We start from the raw sequence: 19,317 nt of genomic DNA, 5'->3' as shown, positions 1-19,317 counted from the left end.
TAAAAGCGGAACGAGACAATCGAAACACAAAGCATGGCATAATAAAGCTACAAGAGTAGCTAAAATAGCAGAACAGGTGTCCAAAATGTTTGCAGAAAACATCCAAAAAACAAAAAGCCCACAGGTCGGGCAAAAGCACAAAAAGTACAAAAAATTACAGAGGATCAAGGCCCTTTCCAGACTCCGCATCAACACCTGGCTGAAACATGGATATCGGGACTGCAGGAACAGCACCATCGCTTGGAACCTCCATACCAACTCTATCCTCGGCCAAAGGTGAAGCCGGGTTCACGACCGGAGCCTCGGGGTCGGACACCGGAGCCTTGGGGTCGGACATCGGAACCTCATCCTCAACAGGGGCAGGAACAATTTTCCCCTCCACAACCATGTTATCCGTACTGAACAAACTGAGATCCAATTCGGGAGCAAGAACCCGGACCTGATCCCTCAAATTCACAAACATAGCATCCATACCCTTGGCCACATTATCTTCCAGCTCATAAAAGTCATCCCGAGCAGATTGCAGCTTCTCCTTCGTCTCCACAAGCTCAGCATACAGCTTGGTATAGTTCTCCGTCGCCACCCTCGCCATCTCCTCAGACGTCTTCGCCACCGCCACAGCCGCGGTAGCCCTAGTCTTCTCTTCCTCCAAAGACTCCTCCAGCTCGGCAATCCTAGCATCCTTCAGCTGACTAACCTTATCAAGCTCGGACCGGGCCTTCTCAAGTCGGGAGCTGGTCGCCCCAAGGGGAGCTTTCTTAAACTCCCGAGCAATGGCGGCATGAAGGCTAGCCATCCGAACACAACTCCGCGCCATATACTGAAAGTGATGCTCCATGGACGCATCATCAGTAGAAATAAAAGTCTGAGGAAGAATGTGCTGCTCAACCCAACCGAGAGCATCGAAATCCTTGTCATTGAAACCAGCAGGCTCTCGGGAAGTCTTCTGTTTCTTGGGGGGAGAACCCGAGGTCGAGGTCGGGGAAAGCTGACCGGGTCCGGAGGTCGGAGGATCCTGAGTTATAGCTCGGAACTGAGGGACCGGAATGGTCTTCGACCGAGTCTGAACACCAATTGTAGTCTTCTGCGGAGAAGGTTGGGGAGAAGCTTCAGCCTCGATATTCCGAGATGCCGCAGATTTCTTCGCTCGACGGAGAAACTTCATAGAATCAGCCTGAGAAGACATCTCTGCAGAAACGAAACAAAGAGGTTATCAAACAGAAAGATCAAAACAAAGTCAAAATATGAAAATGAAATCTCAAAAAGAGGTCGGGAGCTACCTAACTCGGAACGGAGAAGGCTTGGATCTCCCAACATTTTCTTCATATCCAAGTAAGGTGCCCGACCCCATAGACTGCTCAACACACCAACGAAAGCCTGTTCCACCTCATCTAGACTCTCGAAAGTGTACTTAACCGACACCACACTCTCTTGCCAACAAAGAGGAAACGAAGGCTCCCCACTCTCATCTAAGAAAAAAGGTCGGACATCTCCAACAGCCCGGACTTTGAAGTAATAGTTTTTGAAATCGTGAAACGACTCATCATACAAAGTGCAAAATTTCCTACCCTGGTTAGCCCTAAACGAAACCCAGGACACCTTCCCAGCACCCGACCCCGGCTTCGTCAGTACAAACAGATAAGAAAAAAGAGAAACAGAAGGGGAGACGCCTAAAATCTGACACAAAGTTGGAAAAGCTTTAAAAAAGCCCAAGAGTTCGGATGGAGTTGTGTAGGGGCAAGGTTACAAGACCAAAGGACCTCGGATTCCAGGTCGGTGAAAGGAAGACGGACACCTAGCTTGGAGAAGAAACAATCATAAGCATAGAAGAAAAGTTTCTCGGAACTCTCTAACGGCGGAAAACATACCCTCTCCTCGGACTCCGGGGCTGCTAACTCGTAATCCCGCTCAGACTCCCTGTTCTCACAAATACTACACTCCCTACGGAACCTAATCAGATACTCAGAATCTACAACAGACGGGACCCTTAAAGGAGCAGGATCTACCCAACCTAGACCACTCGGAATCTTGGTCGACATTGCTTGAAACACCTTTCGAGACATAAAAAAATCTTGCCTACAAAGAAAGAATACAACAGCAAGACAAAAATCACACAAAGGCAGAAAAACCAAATTCAACAAAAACAAAAGAAAGCAAAGTTCTTTTACAAACAAGAAGGCAGCAACTCGAATAACGAAAATGGATCGGAGAAAAGAGTCCCCCCACACACACGTACAAAGCAATAGCGGCGCCTCTTTTCGGGGCAACCCGGGCATAGAAGATATCAGAAAAAAGAAGCGTACGAAGAATAAAAGCGAAAAAAGCAAACCCGGAAAAGAAGAAAGCGACGAGCTCCGACGAAAGGAAAAACGGCGGCGCAGAAAAGAACTCTGAAAAAACGCACAAAAAATGGAAGACGAAGAACAGAGAGAAAGAAGAGAAGATGCTCGAAAGAAGTGATGAATAAACAAAGAAAAATGAAGAAAGGGGCAAATAAATAAAGCCTCCACAGAGCGCCGCACGGAAATCGAAGAAGAAACGGTAACAAGCAATAAATGCTGAAGCGACCGTTTTCAAATTTTGAAAAAACTACTATGCCCGAGCTCGACCTTCCGAAAAAAGACGAACTCGGGCAGGGGCACTGTTCATACCCTGACCGAGCTCTCCAAACTCGGTAAAGCTGATAGAAGGCCCGACCTCGACCCAAGGCCCACGTTCGAGGTCGGACCTCGGACAAACAGGCCAAAGAAAGGCCCATCAGAAGGAACTAAGCCCAAAACCTAAAGGCCGAAAGGGCCTGGGAAAGGCGGTTCCGCAAAGATAGAGATGAATCTCCCAAAAGATAAGATAAGATAAGAATATCTTATCCAGGGATGATCGCAGCCAACTACTATAAATACACTGGAGCACCCAGGTATAAGGCATACTCTAATTCTACTTGATATCTGCTTGGACCCATGCTAACTTAAGCATCGGAGTGTCATTGCAGGTACAACCCCCCGCCGTTCAGCACAACCAGCTCGGGTCACAGACCCCCCACCTCGGGCCTTGCCAGAAGACCGAGCTACACGTTTCAGGTAACCCTCGGAACAGAAACCTTGTTGAGGATTCTCTTGATTCTTCCATGAGAAATTTGGGTGATTTCTCCATGAAGAATTATAGGTGTTTCTATAGGGTTCTCCCATGTAATTCACCTCTTCCATTGAAGGGTTCTCAGGATCATAAGCTTTTTCCTCAGATGAAGCTTCCTTAGTACTGCTTGGTGCATTTTGCATTCCAGACAGACTTTGAGAAATTAAATTGACTTGTTGCGTCAATATCTTGTTCTGAGCCAATATGGCATTCAGAGTGTCAATCTCAAGAACTCCTTTCTTCTGACTAGTCCCTTTGTTCACAGGATTCCTTTCAGAAGTGTACATGAATTGGTTATTTGCAACCATCTCAATTAGTTCCTGAGCCTCTGTAGGCGTCTTCTTCAGATGAAGAGATCCTCCAGCAGAGCTATCCAAAGACATCTTGGATAGTTCAGAGAGACCATCATAGAAAATACCTATGATGCTCCATTCAGAAAGCATGTCAGATGGACATTTTCTGATTAATTGTTTGTATCTTTCCCAAGCTTCATAGAGGGATTCTCCATCCTTCTGTCTGAAGGTTTGGACTTCCACTCTAAGCTTACTCAATTTTTGAGGTGGAAAGAACTTTGCCAAGAAGGCATTGACTAGCTTTTCCCAAGAGTCCAGGCTTTCTTTAGGTTGTGAGTCCAACCATATCCTAGCTCTGTCTCTTACAGCAAAAGGGAATAGCATAAGTCTATAGACTTCAGGGTCTACCCCATTAGTCTTGACAGTGTCACAGATTTGCAAGAATTCAGCTAAGAACTGATGAGGATCTTCCAATGGAAGTCCATGGAACTTGCAATTCTGTTGCATTAGAGAAACTAATTGAGGCTTAAGCTCAAAGTTGTTTGCTCCAATGGCAGGGATAGAGATGCTTCTCCCATAGAAATTGGGAGTAGGTGCAGTAAAGTCACCCAGCACCTTCCTTGCTTTGTTGGCATTGTTGTTGTTTTCGGCTGCCATGAGTTCTTCTTCTTTGAAGAATTCGGTCAGGTTCTCAATAAAGAGTTGTGCCTTAGCTTCTCTTAGCTTTCGCTTCAAGGTCCTTTCAGGTTCAGGGTCAGCTTCAACAAGAATGCCTTTGTCTTTGTTCCTGCTCATATGAAAAAGAAGAAAACAAGAAAATATAGAATCCTCTATGTCACAGTATAGAGATTCCTTGAGGTGTCAGAGGAAAAGAAAAATGGAAGACAGAGGTAGAAAATTCGAACTTATCAAAGAAGATGGAGTTTGAATTTTGCATTAAGGGATAGTGTTAGTCCATAAATAGAAGGATGTGAGAAGAAGGGAAGTGATTTTCGAAAATTAAGTAAAGATTTTTGAAAACATTTTTGAAAAACACTAATTGATTTTCGAAAATAAAAGTGGGAAAGAAATCAAATGATTTTTGAAAAAGATTTTGAAATTAGAAATTAAAAAGATTTGATTGAAAACTTATTTTGAAAAAGATGTGTTTGAAAAGATATGATTTGAAAACAATTTTAAAAGATATGATTTGAAAACAATTTGAAAAGATATGATTTTAAAAATTTATGACTTGCCTAACAAGAAAAGATATGATTCAAACATAAAACCTTCCTCAACAGAAAAGGCAAAAAATGTTCAATCAAATCATTCTGGCGTTTAACGCCCAAACTACTACCTTTTTGGGCGTTAAACGCCCAGCCAGGCACCCTGGCTGGCGTTTAAACGCCAGTCTGTCTTCTTCACTGGGCATTTTCGAATGCTCAGCTTTTTCTGTGTGATTCCTCTGCAGTATGTTCTGAATCTTCAATTCTCTGTATTATTGACTTGAGAAGACACAAATTAAAAATATTTTTGGATTTTTTAATAATCAAAATGCAACTAAAATCAAATAACAATGCATGCAAGACACCAAACTTAGCAGTTTGCATACTACTGACACTAATGAGAATGCATATGAGACACATAAACACTCAAGTCAAGAGAATTCAAAGATCAAAACAAGGAACTCATCAAGAACAACTTGAAGATTAATGAAGACACATGCATGAATTCGAAAAAATGCAAGAAAAACAGAAACATGCAATTGACACTAAACTTAAGATGAGACTCTAGACTCAAACAAGAAATATTTTTGGGTTTTATGATTTTGTAATTTTTTTGTGCTTTTTCGAAAATTAAGTGAAAAGGAAAATAAAGGTATCAAAATTCTTAATGAGAATTCCAGGAATCATGCAATGTTAGTCTAAAGCTTTAGTCTAAAGGAATTAGACATGGCTAGCCAAGCTTCAGCAGGACATTGCATTCAAGAGCTAAATTGATGAGAATCAATCAGCTTTGGTGATGATAAGAACATCACCTTGAAACACTAGAATTCATTCTTAAGAACTCTGAAGAAAAATACCTAATCTAAGCAACAAGATGAACCGTCAGTTGTCCATACACAAAACAATCCCCGGCAACGGCGCCAAAAACTTGGTGCGCGAAATTGTGATCACTACAACTTCGCACAACTAACCAGCAAGTGCACTGGGTCGTCCAAGTAATACCTTACGTGAGTAAGGGTCGATCCCACGGAGATTGTTGGTATGAAGCAAGCTATGGTCACCTTGTAAATCTCAGTCAGGCAGACTCAAATGTATAATGGTGATGAACGAAAATAACATAAAGATAAAGATAGAGATACTTATGTAATTCATTGGTAGGAAATTCAGATAAGCGCATGAAGATGCCTTCCCTTCCGTCTCTCTGCTTTCCTACTGTCTTCATCCAATCCTTCTTACTCCTTTCCATGGCAAGCTCATGTAGGGTTTCACTGTTGTCAGCAGCTACCTCCCATCCTCTCATTGAAACGATGCTATGCTCTGGTCACAGCATAGCGGAATTCATCTGTCGGTTCTCAATCAGGCCGGAATAGAATCCAGTGATTCTTTTGCGTCTGTCACTAACGCCCCGCCCTCAGGAGTTTGAAGCACGTCACAGTCATTCAATCATTGAATCCTACTCAGAATACCACAGACAAGGTTTAGACCTTCCGGATTCTCTTGAATGCCGCCATCAGGTCCTGCCTATACCACGAAGATTCCGATTAAAGAATCCAAGAGATATTCACTAGAGCCTTGGTTGCTTGTAGAACAAGAATGGTTGTCAGTCACCTTGTTCATGGGTGAGAATGGTGATGAGTGTCAATCATCACCTTCATCAAGTTGAAGAACAAGTGATATCTTGGATAAAGAACAAGCGGAATTGAATAGAAGAACAATAGTAATTGCATTAATACTCGAGGTACAGCAGAGCTCCACACCTTAATCTATGGTGTGTAGAAACTCCACCGTTGAAAATACATAAGAACAAGGTCTAGGCATGGCCGAATGGCCAGCCTCCCAAAGAGGGTTTAATCATCAAAACATGATCAAAAGATCTCCAGATGTCTAATACAATAGTAAAAGGTCCTACTTATAGAAAACTAGTAGCCTAGGGTGTACAGAGATGAGTAAATGACATAAAAATCCACTTCCAGGCCCACTTGGTGTGTGCTTGGGCTGAGCAATGAAGCATTTTCGTGTAGAGACTCTTCTTGGAGTTAAACGCCAGCTTTTATGCCAGTTTGGGCGTTTAACTCCCATTTAGGTGCCAGTTCCGGCGTTTAACGCTGGAATTTCTTGAGGTGACTTTGAACGCCGGTTTGGGCCATCAAATCTTGGGCAAAGTATGGACTATCATATATTGCTGGAAAGCCCAGAATGTCTACTTTCCAACGCCGTTGAGAGTGCGCCAATTGGGCTTCTGTAGCTCCAGAAAATCCACTTCGAGTGCAGGGAGGTCCGAATCCAACAGCATCTGCAGTCCTTTTGAGTCTCTGGATCAGATTTTCGCTCAGGTCCCTCAATTTCAGCCAGAAAATACCTGAAATCACAGAAAAACACACAAACTCATAGTAAAGTCTAGAAAAGTGAATTTTAACTAAAAACTAATAAAAATATAATAAAAACTCAACTAAAACTACCAAAAACATACTAAAAACAATGCCAAAAAGCGTACAAATTATCCGCTCATCACAATGCCATAGGATCTTCTGCGCCTCTTCTCTAGGTACTGATAAACCACTATTTTATGGTTTATCTTGTGCTTAATTGAGTGAATTTTATCAATCTTTCATACACTTATTCATACTAAATGCATGGGTTTACATTCTCCTTCCTGATTTTGTGCTATGATTGAAAACATGCTTCTTTGGTCTTAATTTTGCTATGTTTAATCCTCTCTTATTATCATTCGATGTCGTGATATGTGTGTTAAGTGATTTCAGGGATTACAGGGCATGAATGGCTCAGAGGATGGAAAGGAAGCATGCAAAAGTGGAAGGAATACAAGAAGTTGAAGAAACTGCTAAGTTGTCTAGCCTGACCTCTTCGCACTCAAACGGTCATAACTTGAGCTACAGAGGTCCAAATTAGATGGTTTCAGTTGTGTTAAAAAGCTAACATCCGGAGCTTCGCAACCCATAGCTTCTCCGAAGTAAGGCGATGCGAATGCGTGGATGACGCGCTCGGCGTCGCATCTGCAAACTTCAATCCACGCAAACGCGTGGATGACGCGTCCACGTCACTTTGCCGCGACCTGTACGAACCAGATTTCACAATCAATGAATTCTGGCCTGTTTTTGACCCAGTTATCGGCCCAGAAAACACAGATTAGAGGCTATAAAGTGGGGGAATCCATTAATTCATCATCATACATTCATAATACACACTTTTCACAGTTTAGATGTAGTTTTTAGAGAAAGAGGTTCTCTCCTCTATCTTAGTATTTAGAATTAGGATTTTTAGAACTTAGAAATATTTTTATCTCATGTTTCTATCAGGTTCAATATCTTTTTATTTTGACTTCCCTTATTTGTTGATTATATATGTTGCCTATTTGGCTTATGAACTTTTCCATGTTAGAATTGACATCTCCATTCAATTTAATTTGAGGTATTCCAGTTATTTATGATTTTAATTTAGCTTTCTATATTCTTGGTTTTGGTTGGGTAATTGGTAACTCTTGAGTTGTCAAACTCAGCAGTGGTTGAAATTGGCAGATTCTAATTGATCTAGATCGCTCTAAAGCTAGTGCTCCCACAGGAATTGACTAGGACTTGAGGATCAAGCTAATTAGTCTACTTGACCTTCCTTTGTTTAATAAAGGATAACTAAGTGGGATTAAAACCCAATTCTTATCACACTTTTCATAAGGATAACTAGGATAGGAATTCCGATTCTAATACCTTGCCAAGAGTTTATTTTATCATTACTATTTTATTTTTCTTATCATTTAACATACTTGTTCCTTACTTTCAAAACCCCCAATTTACAAGACTCATAACCAATAATAAGAACATACCTCCCTGCAATTCCTTGAGAAGACGACCCGAGGTTTAAATACTTCGGTTATCAATTTTATCAGGGGTTTGTTACTTGTGACAACCAAAACGTTTGTAAGAAAGGACTTTTGTTGGTTTAGAAGCTATACTTGCAACGAAAATTTATTCTGAATTCTAGACCACGCAAAATTTATCTCTTCAGGAACGCACCTACGGATTAGTCCGTCTGTGCATCTCTTAAAGAGATATGGTTCATCCCACAAGTAGTATTTCGCATCAGAAAGTAGTTTTTTCTTTTGCTGCCTACTGAACTCCTTGGGAATGAATCTTGCAGCTTTATAGTTTGCAATGTCTGCAAATCATGGCACTTCCTGAATGGCAAAGAGTTGCTCATCCGGAAAGGTTTCAGAGATCTCAGTGAGGGGAAGACACATCCCTTCTACTGGTTCTATCCGAGACAGGTGATCTGCTACTTGATTCTCTGTCCTTTTTCTGTCTCTTATTTCTATATCAAACTCTTGCAGAAGCAACACCCATCTTATGAGCCTGGGTTTTGAATCCTGCTTTGTAAGTAGATATTTAAGAGCAGTGAAGAGAGAACTTTTGCATGGTCTAGAATTTAGAATAAATTCCCGTTGCAAGTATAGCTTCTAAACCAACAAAAGTCCTTTCTTACAAACGTTTTGGTTGTCACAAGTAAATAACCCCTTTGGAATTGATAAACGAAGTATTTAAACCTCGGGTCGTCATCTCAAGAAATTGCAGGGAGGTGTGTTTTATTATTGGTTATGGAAAACAGTGTTTTTGGGGTTTGAAAAGGTTTTGAACAAGAGAAAGGGATTGCAGGGAATTAATAAATTAATAACAAAAGAATCTCTTGGCAAGATATGAGAACTGGAGGTCCTATCCCGGTTATCCTTATCAATTGTAATGAGAATTAGATTTTTCTCCCACTAAGTCAACTTCTAACTATGAAGGTAAGTCAAGTGGATGAACTAATTTTGATTCCTCAGGTCCTAGTCTTTCCTTGGGAAAGGCTAGAGTTATTGGAACTCAAATTAATTCTTGAAGAATTCCAATTTTCAGTCAACAATGAGTTTGATAACTCAAGAGTCACCAATTAATCAACCAGAGCCAAAAGGTAGAAAATCTAAATTATCTATAAAAATAAAGGAAAGCAATCATAAATCTGAAATACCTCAAATTATATTAAATAGAAAGTTAGATTGAACATAGAAATCCATAAGCCAAATTGGCAACATCAAATAATTAACTAAAGTAATAAATAAAAGTAGAAAATAAATTAAAGGAACATTGAACATGTGATGAAGAAGTTGAAATCCTAATCCTAATCCTAATCCTAAATCCTAAGAGAGAGGAGAGAACCTCTCTCTCTAAAAACTACATCTAAAACCTAAAATTGAATTATGATCTTATATGAATTGATCATCTGAGTCTCTGCATGTTTCCGGACTTTAATCTGTGTTTCTGGGCCGAAAACTGGGTTGAAATGTGGCCCAGAATCTGTGCCAGCGACTTCTGTAATTCTGTAAATCGCGCTCGTCACGCGTCCGTGTCGTCCACGCGTTCGCGTCACTCAGCTTTTCTCGTACCACGCGTGTGCGTCATCCATGCTTTCGCGTCATTCGTGTAGCTTCCAATCCGCGCGGTCACGTCAGGCACGCGAGCGCGTCACGGTAATTCCTTCTATTTCGCGCGGTCGCGTGAACCATGCGACCGCGTGACTTCTCGCTGGTCATCTCCTCAATTCCTTGTGTTCCTTCCATTTTTGCATGCTTCCTCTTTATTCCTTTCGCCATTCCTGCCCTATGAAGCCTGAAACACTTAACATACATATCACGGCATCGAATGGTACGAAGGAAGATAAAAATATACAACAAAAAGGTCTTTAGGAAGCAAGTTATTTATCATAGGATATTTTTAGGAAGGAATTGTAAATACATGCAAATCATATGAATAAGTGGGTGAAAAGCTTGATAAAATCACTCAATAAAACACAATATAAACCATAAAATAGTGGTTTATCAACCTCCCCACACTTAAACATTAGCATGTCCTCATGCTAAGCTCAAGGAGACTAAATAAATGAGTAGGGAAAGGCAAGACTCATGCAATGCAACCTATGAATGTGAATGCAACTACATGCTAAAATGAACCTACTTGGTGAAAAAGTAAATAAATCCTTCAAGAATAAATATGAACTGGATTTCACTAATTCAAATCACAAAATACAATACAAATAACTTGCAAGAAAAAGATAGCTCATGAAAGCGGGGAACATAGAATTGAGTGCTGAACCCTTACTGGTAGTGTATATCACTCTAACTTTCAAGTGTCTAGGGTCAATTCTCTCAATTCTCTACTAATCTTGCTTTTTATAGCTTGCTCTTCATCTAACAATCAACAAAAATTTAATACACCAATACACAAATCAAGAGGTCTTTTAAGGGTTGTAATGGGGTTAGGGTCAAGGTAGGATTGTATTTAGCCAAGTGGACTAAAATCTGAATCCTTAATTAACATAAACTTTTTCCACCTAATCTTAAGACAATCCACAGAATCACAATACAAGATCTAACTTCCCATTAACTGTGTTTTCCACATATTCATGCATCCTAAATTTGAGTTCAGTACATATGCATTGATACCAACACTTACTTTGGGGCATTTTGTCCCCTTTTATTATTTGTTTTTTTTCTTTTCTTTTTTCACTTTTTTTCTTTTATTCTTCTCAATGCATATGATTAAGGTTTTGAATGCATAAACATGTTCTTAACATTTTTCATATTTTCACACAAAGTCTAACATACTCAATTCCCAAACCAAACATTTCCAAACTCACTTTTCTCCACACTTAATTCATGAGCACTTTCATTAGTCTAAGCTAATCAAGGATTCAAATTAAGGACATTATTATTTTTTGCTTAGAGTTAATGTTGTGCTAAAGTAAAGAACAAAGGGGTAAAATGGCTCAACATTGGTTTGCAAAGGATAATGAAAGGTAAGGCCTTATGGGTATGTAAGCTCAGTGAAACAAGGCCTTAATCATATAAGTGCATGTATACATCAAATAATGGAAATATAGAATTAAGCAAGACAAAGATCACAATTTTAGAGGGAAAAACACACAAAAATAAAATATATTGGTTGATAAAATGCAACCAATCAAATAGGCTCAAAATCTCATTGGTTTTGTATGTTCGAGCTCTAAACCATGTTCCAATATAATATTTCTCCAAACAAGTTTTTTCAAAAAGTTTAATTCAAATTAGTGAAATGCTATAAAAATTTTCTTGAAAAAGAAAATGTTACTTCAACCAAGTGGTAAAATATGCACAGAATAAAACAGACATGCAATCAAACATGCAAATGCAATAATGAAAAACAAAAATTGGTGTTGAGAAGGGACTAACTTACCCGTGGAGATCGGTATCGACCTCCGCACACTTAAAGATTGCACCGTCCTCGGTGCATGCAAAGATGTGTAGGTGGCGGGGGATGTGGTTCCTCAGCTGTTGCTTGTTGTAGAGGCGTTCTCTTTACCCATTCTGGTGGCCAGCCTGAAAAAGGGACAAGAGAAAAGGACATGAAGTCAAAGGGATAGAGCAAAGAGGAGGGCGGTATGAGTGATAATCATGCCAAGTAAGGAAAATAGTGAATGAAAGACATGGTCGCGATTCCATGTGATCAGTTCATCAATGGAAATATAGCAAGGCATGGGGAGTATTGGATGCAAGATGTTTATTAGCATGCCGGCAAGGGCATGAGTAGCATAGATCAAGCATCAAAGATTAAAAATGTATTATTACTCGTAACAAACCGACAATCACGTTTGTATTGACAATTATAATTAAAAATAAAATGTGGAAAGGGTTTTGTGAAAAACAGGCATTAGAGTAGTAGGATAACATAAAAGTAGTGCATGATGCCATACGGGTTTTTTCACAAACACATAGCATGCATGGTAAATAAGTTATTGAAAGTATTCAGTTGAACATGCAAGCAACCTTTTAAAAAAATTATATAATTGTCAAACAATTCTTTGAATAATCCACAAGTAAAATAAATAAATTTCCAACACCAATGAAAATAATGCAATGAATGAAACTATGCAAATAAATTAAATGGAAGTGAAGAGGGATAAGAAGAAGAAAGTAAGAAAAGGAAGAAGAAAGAAGAAAAGAAATAAGAAGGGAAGAAAAGAATTAGATATAGGGGAGAAAAGATAAGATATTTGGCTGCTCTGGATAAGTTGTGCGGCGCAAGCGACGCGGACGCGTGGGGGACGCGATCGCACGACTTGCGCTTAAATTACTCGACGCGGTCGCGTCGATCACGCGGACGCTTGACGCATTTTGTGCTACTGGCGCAAGGGCAGCCTCACGTTCGCACAACTCTCTGTTCAAAATTCATTATTGGCAAATTCCAGGGTGACGCGGTCGCGTGGTCGACGCGATCGCGTGAGTGGCCATTATAGGGATCTGATGCGGACGCGTCAGCCATGCATCCGCGTGGTAAGGCTTGTGCTTCTAGCATGAGTCCAGACACGATCCAGCTCAACTTTCGGCCATACACCCTTTTTACGTCGATTTACAGGGCACGCATTCGCGTGGGTGATGCGGACGCGTGGGAGGTATTTTTCCCACATGACGTGGACGCGTCAGCGACGCGCTCGCGTGGGTCAAATTTGTGCCAAAGGCACGTCTCCAGCCACGCTCTCGCGTGACTCTCTGTTCACTTTTCGTTTCTCCCTAAAGCACCTGCGTCGCGGACGCGTCAGCGACGCTATCGCGTCGCGTGCGAATTATTTTTTTTATAATGCTGTATGCAGAATGCAATGCTTAATATGAATGCTATGCAAGTATGCATGATTCCAGGTTCAATTAAAACTCAAAAACAAACAAAACTGACTAGAATTAAAACTGAAAAGGGAACGATCATACCATGGTGGGTTGTCTCCCACCTAGCACTTTTAGTTAAAGTCCTTAAGTTGGACATTTGGCGAGCTCCTTGTCATGGTGGCTTATGCTTGAACTCATCTTGAAACTTCCACCAATGCTTGGTCTTCCAATAAGCTCTATCCATACTAAGTAAATTTCTCAAGCTTTGATGGAGTTCTTCACAAGCTTTGAGCTCCCAAAATTGATCCTCATATATTCCTGGATCCCAAATCTTGTTCTACACCCATCTTCAAGTTGATTCTCATGATTCCATCCGGGTGGCAAGCAGTCTGAATTCTCACTAAAGCGGCCAAACAACTTTTTAGACCCATTCCGTTGAGCTGTACACCAACCTTTGCGTTTAAACTTAAAGCTTCCAACCATAATGAACCTTTCAGGTCAATTCTTACCACTGACCATCTTCCATTTACTCTTAATGCCAAAAAGAGCTCTAAGCTGACCATCCGTCTCTAGTAGCCCATATTCAAGTGGGAAAGTAAAGGATAAGGATAGAAATTTTACCCACTTGAATGTTGTGTTGGACGGTAATGGTCTTGGGAGAGATATTTCTAATGAATTTGCAAGCTCCACTACCTTGTGCTCTTCTCTGACAACTTCCACCTCTTTGTAAGCTTCTTCAATTTCAACCTCTTCCTCTTGGTGGTTTTCTTCTAATTCAACCTCTTCTTCATTGTTACCAAGGGCATGGGAGGTTGTCCTTCTTCTTCTTTAAACTCCATCTCTTGATCACCTCTTCCAAGTCTTTAACCATGATATGCCTTGGAGGTTGTACACCCTCCTCAACATCAATTTCGAATGTCTTGGAAGGAGGTTCAATAACTTGAGTTTTCCATGGAGGTTCTGCATCTCCTAAGTCTTCAACCACTTCTTCTTCTGCAACTATTATGGCTTCCTCCACTTGTTCCAGTGCAAAGTCATGCTCCTTATTGTCCATTGGAGTCTCTAGTGTCTCCTTCATGCTACGTTCTTCATTAGATTCTCCACATGAGGCCATGGGGGTTCCTTGAGTGTCCGAACGTCTGGAAGGTAATTGTTTTATTGCTTGCTCCAATTGATGAAGGGTTGCATGAAATTGATCTACTGTTTTCTGGAAATAATCCCTTGACTCTTGTTCCTCCTTGATTATTACCTTTCCATGACAACTCCCTTCAATTACTCCTTCACCTTCAAGGGTCTCTTCTACCTTCACCTTTAGTGCCTCCTCTAGCTCCTTATGAAGTATGGATTCGCGAAGACGATCCTCTCTCTCTTGTTCCATATCAATAGCATAATTGGGATCATCTTGCTCTTGGATTGGTGGATGTGGGTGTTCTTCCATGGATGGTGGTGATGGGATGGATGGATCATTATGTGGTTGAGATGGAAGTGCATTGGAGCTTGAGAGTTGAATATTGAAGGTATTTGGTGGTCCGATTTGGGCGGCGAGAGCTTGTATAGTAGAGTTTAGATCGGCAAATGCTTTCTCCATGGAGGTTTGGGGTGGATAGGAGGGTTTATTTATTGGGAGAAAGGGTTCATGGTAGGAAGGTGGTTCATCTTGATAATGATAAAGAGATAGTGTATATTGAGGTGGTGGTTTTGTGTATGGTTCATTTGGCTCATAAGGTGGTTGGTATGGTGGATACGGGTTAGGGTCAAATGGAGGTGAATGGTGGAAAGGGGCTTGTGAGTATGGTGGTTCAAAATTATATTGAGGAGGAGGGGATTCATGGGCATATGGTGGGTCTTGTTGGTAACTACAAGGGGGTCCACCATATCTATCATCTTGGTATGCATTGTAGAATGGTCTTTGTCCATGATATCTTGGAGGGTGTTGTCGCCTAAAGGCTTGATCAGATCCTCTTGGCTCCGTCCATCTTTGATTGCTTTGACCTTGATGCATATTCCTGTTATAACTTTCCCTTCTTGCAACATAGTTGTAACCAGACTCATAGCCAAAGGGGTGAGAGTTCATAGTAGTAAGAGAAAATAAAAACAAAAATTAATAAAAAGAAAATATTTTGAAAAGTTTTGATTTTTGAAACAAGATAAGATAAGAAATTTTAAAATAAAGATCTGAAAAATATTTTTTTTTGAAAAATATTTACAATAACCAATAATAAGGCACACGTTTGCAATTCCCCAGTAACGGCGCCATTTTGAAGAGAGAACTTTTGCGTCGTCTAGAATTTAGAATAAATTTCCGTTGCAAGTATAGCTTCTAAACCAACAAAAGTCCTTTCTTACAAACGTTTTGGTTGTCACAGGTAACAAACCCCTTTGGAATTGATAACCGAAGTATTTAAACCTCGGGTCGTTTTCTCAAGGAATTGCAGGGAGGTGTGTTTTATTATTGGTTATGAAAAACAGTGTTTTTGGGGTTTGAAAAGGTTTTGAACAAGAAAAACGGATTGCAGAAAATTAACAAATTAATAACGAAAGAATCTCTTGGCAAGGTATGAGAACTGGAGGTCCTATCCCGGTTATCCTTATCAATTGTGATGTGAATTGGATTTTTCTCCCACTAAGTCAACTTCTAACTATGAAGGTAAGTCAAGTGGATGAACTAATTTTGATTCCTCAGGTCCTAGTCTTTCCTTGGGAAAGGCTATAGTTATTGGAACTCGAATTAATTCTTGATGAATTCCAATTTTCAGTCAACAATGAGTTTGATAACTCAAGAGTCACCAATTAATCAACCAGAACCAAAAGGTAGAAAATCTAAATTATCTATATAAATAAAGGAAAGCAATCATAAATCTGAAATACCTCGAATTATACTAAATAGAAAGTTAGATTGAACATAGAAATCCATAAGCCAAATTGGCAACATCAAATAATCAACTAAAGTAATAAATAAAAGTAGAAAATAAATTAAAGGAACATTGAACCTGTGATGAAGAAGTTGAAATCCTAATCCTAATCCTAATCCTAAATCCTAAGAGAGAGGAGAGAACCTCTCTCTCTAAAAACTACATCTAAAACCTAAAATTGAATTATGATCTGATATGAATTGATCATCTGAGTCTCTACATGTTCCCGGACTTTAATCTATGTTTCTGGGCCGAAAACTGGGTTGAAATGCGGCCCAGAATCTGTGCCAGCGACTTCTGTAATTCTGCAGATTGCGCTCGTCACGCGTCCGCGTCGTCCACGCGTTCGCGTCACTCAGCTTTTCTCGTACCACGCGTCCTCGTCGTCTACGCTTTCGGGTCGCGTCAGGCACGCGAGCGCGTCACGGTAATTCCTTCTATTTTGCGTGGTCGCGTGAGCCATGCGACCGCGTGACTTCTCGCTGGTCATCTCCTCAATTCCTTGTGTTCCTTCCATTTTTGCATGCTTCCTCTTTATTCCTTACGTCATTCCTACCCTATGAAGCCTGAAACACTTAACATATAGATCACGGCATCGAATGGTACGAAGGAAGATAAAAATATACAACAAAAAGGTCCTTAGGAAGCAAGTTATTAATCATAGGATATTTTTAGGAAGGAATTGTAAATACATGCAAATCATATGAATAAGTGGGTGAAAAGCTTGATAAAACCACTCAATAAAACACAATATAAACCATAAAATAGTGGTTTATCAAGCAGCATGGTCAGTGTACAAATCACTTTTGATCCTATCAAATAGGATCTGAACTTGTCAATGGCATAAACCACTGCAATCAATTCCTTTTCTGTGGTTTTGTAATTTTTCTGCGCATCATTTAGAACACGGCTGGCGTAGTAAATGACGTACAGAAGCTTGTCATGCCTCTGTCCCAATACTGCACCAATAGCATGGTCACTGGCATCACACATTAGTTCAAATGGTAATGTCCTATCCGGTGTAGAAATGACAGGCACTGTGACCAGCTTAGCCTTCAGAGTCTCAAAGACCTGCAAACACTCTGTGTCAAATACAAATGGTGTATCAGCAGCTAGTAGGTTACTCAGAGGTTTTGTGATTTTTGAAAAATCTTTTATAAACCTCCTGTAGAATCCTACATGTCCCAAAAAATTTCTGATTGCCTTAACATTTGTGGGTGGTGGTAACTTTTCGATTATCTCCACCTTAGCTTGATCCACCTCCATGCCTTTGTTCGAAATTTTATGCCCAAGGACAATTCCTTCAGTCACCATAAAGTGACATTTTTCCCAGTTTAAAACCAGGTTAGTCTCTTGGCATCTTTTCAGAACAAGTGCTAGATGATCAAGACAGGAGCTGAATGAGTCTCCAAATACTGAGAAGTCATCCATGAAGACTTCTAGAAATTTTTCCACCATATCAGAGAAGATAGAGAGCATGCATCTCTGAAAGGTTGCTGGTGCATTACACAGACCAAAGGGCATCCTTCTGTAGGCAAATACTCCAGATGGACATGTGAATGTTGTTTTCTCTTGATCCTGGGGATCTACTGGAATTTGGTTGTAGCCTGAGTAGCCATCTAGAAAGCAGTAATAGTCATGACCTGCTAGCCTTTCTAGCATTTGATCTATGAATGGTAAAGGAAAATGATCCTTTCTGGTGGCTGTATTGAGTCTTCTGTAGTCAATACATATACGCCACCTTGTAACTGTTCTTGTAGGAACCAGTTCATTTTTTTCATTATGAACCACTGTCATGCCTCCCTTTTTGGGTACAACTTGGACAGAGCTCACCCAGGGGCTATCAAAAATGGGATAAATAATCCCAGCTTCTAGTAATTTAGTGACCTCTTTCTGCACCACCTCCTTCATGGCTGGATACAGCCGCCTTTGTGGTTGAACCACTGGTTTGGCATTATCTTCCAGTAGGATCTTGTGCATGCATCTGGCTGGGCTAATACCCTTGAGATCACTAATGGACCACCCAAGAGCTGTCTTGTGTGTCCTTAGCACCTGAATTAGTGCTTTCTCTTCCTGTGGCTCTAAGGTAGAGCTTATGATTACAGGAAAAGTTTCACCTTCTCCTAGAAAAGCATATTTTAGGGATGGTGGTAGTGGTTTGAGCTCGGATTTAGGAGGTTTCTCCTCTTTCTAAGGAATTTTTAGAGGTTCTTTTATTTCCTCTGGTTCCTTCAGATCAGGCTGAACATCTTTAAAGATATCCTCTAGCTCTGATTCGAGACTCTCAGCCATACTGATCTCCTGTACCAGGGAGTCAATAATATCAACACGCATGCAGTCTTTTGATGTGTCTGGGTGCTTCATTGCTTCAATAGCATTCAGCCTAAACTCATCCTCATTGACTTAGGGTTACTTCCCCTTTTTGGACGTCAATGAGGGTTTGTCCAGTTGCTAGGAAAGGTATTCCTAGAATGAGAGTTGCACTCTTGTGCTCCTTCATTTCTAGCACTACAAAATTAGTGGGAAAGGCGAATGGCCCAACTGTGACAATCATGTCTTCAATCATGCCTGATGGGTATTTAATGGAGCCATTAGCAAGTTAAAGACATATCCTGGTTGGTTTGACCTCTTCAGTCAAGCCAAGCTTTCTGATAGTGGATGCAGGGATTAGGTTGATACTTGCCCCAAGATCACATAGAGCTGTCTTGGTACAGGTTCCCTTTAATGTGCATGGTATCATAAAGCTTCCAAGATCCTTAAGATTCTCTAGTGAGCTCTTTAAAATGATTGCACTGCATTCTTCAGTGAGAAAAACTTTTTCAGTTTCTCTCCAATCCTTCTTATGACTTAAGATCTCTTTCATGAACTTAGCATAAGAGGGTATTTGCTCAAGTGCCTTTGCAAACGGAATCTTGATTTCAAGAGTCCTAAGATAGTCTGCAAAGCGGGCAAATTGTTTATCATGTTCGGCTTCGTGGAGTTTCTGAGGATATGGTATTTTGGCTTTGTATTCTTCAACCTTGGTTGCTGCAGGTTTATTTCCTACAGAGGTAGGTTGAGAAGCCTTCTTGAGGGAGTTATTATCAGCACTTACA

At 40.4% G+C, this 19,317-nt stretch overlaps 1 non-coding gene across 1 annotated transcript; it reads left to right on the top strand.

The window, feature by feature from the left end:
* The first annotated feature begins 3,573 nt into the window (after positions 1-3,573).
* Positions 3,574-3,677, top strand: LOC130948134 (small nucleolar RNA R71). Its single transcript, XR_009072942.1, has one exon. It is a non-coding gene; the product is annotated as a small nucleolar RNA R71 (small nucleolar RNA).
* The last annotated feature ends 15,640 nt before the right edge of the window (positions 3,678-19,317 follow it).

This window comes from Arachis stenosperma, chromosome 1, assembly GCF_014773155.1.
Source record: "Arachis stenosperma cultivar V10309 chromosome 1, arast.V10309.gnm1.PFL2, whole genome shotgun sequence".
Taxonomy (NCBI): Eukaryota; Viridiplantae; Streptophyta; class Magnoliopsida; order Fabales; family Fabaceae; genus Arachis; species Arachis stenosperma.
Note: the sequence above shows the minus strand (reverse complement) of the source record. Positions and strands in the feature narration are given on the sequence as shown.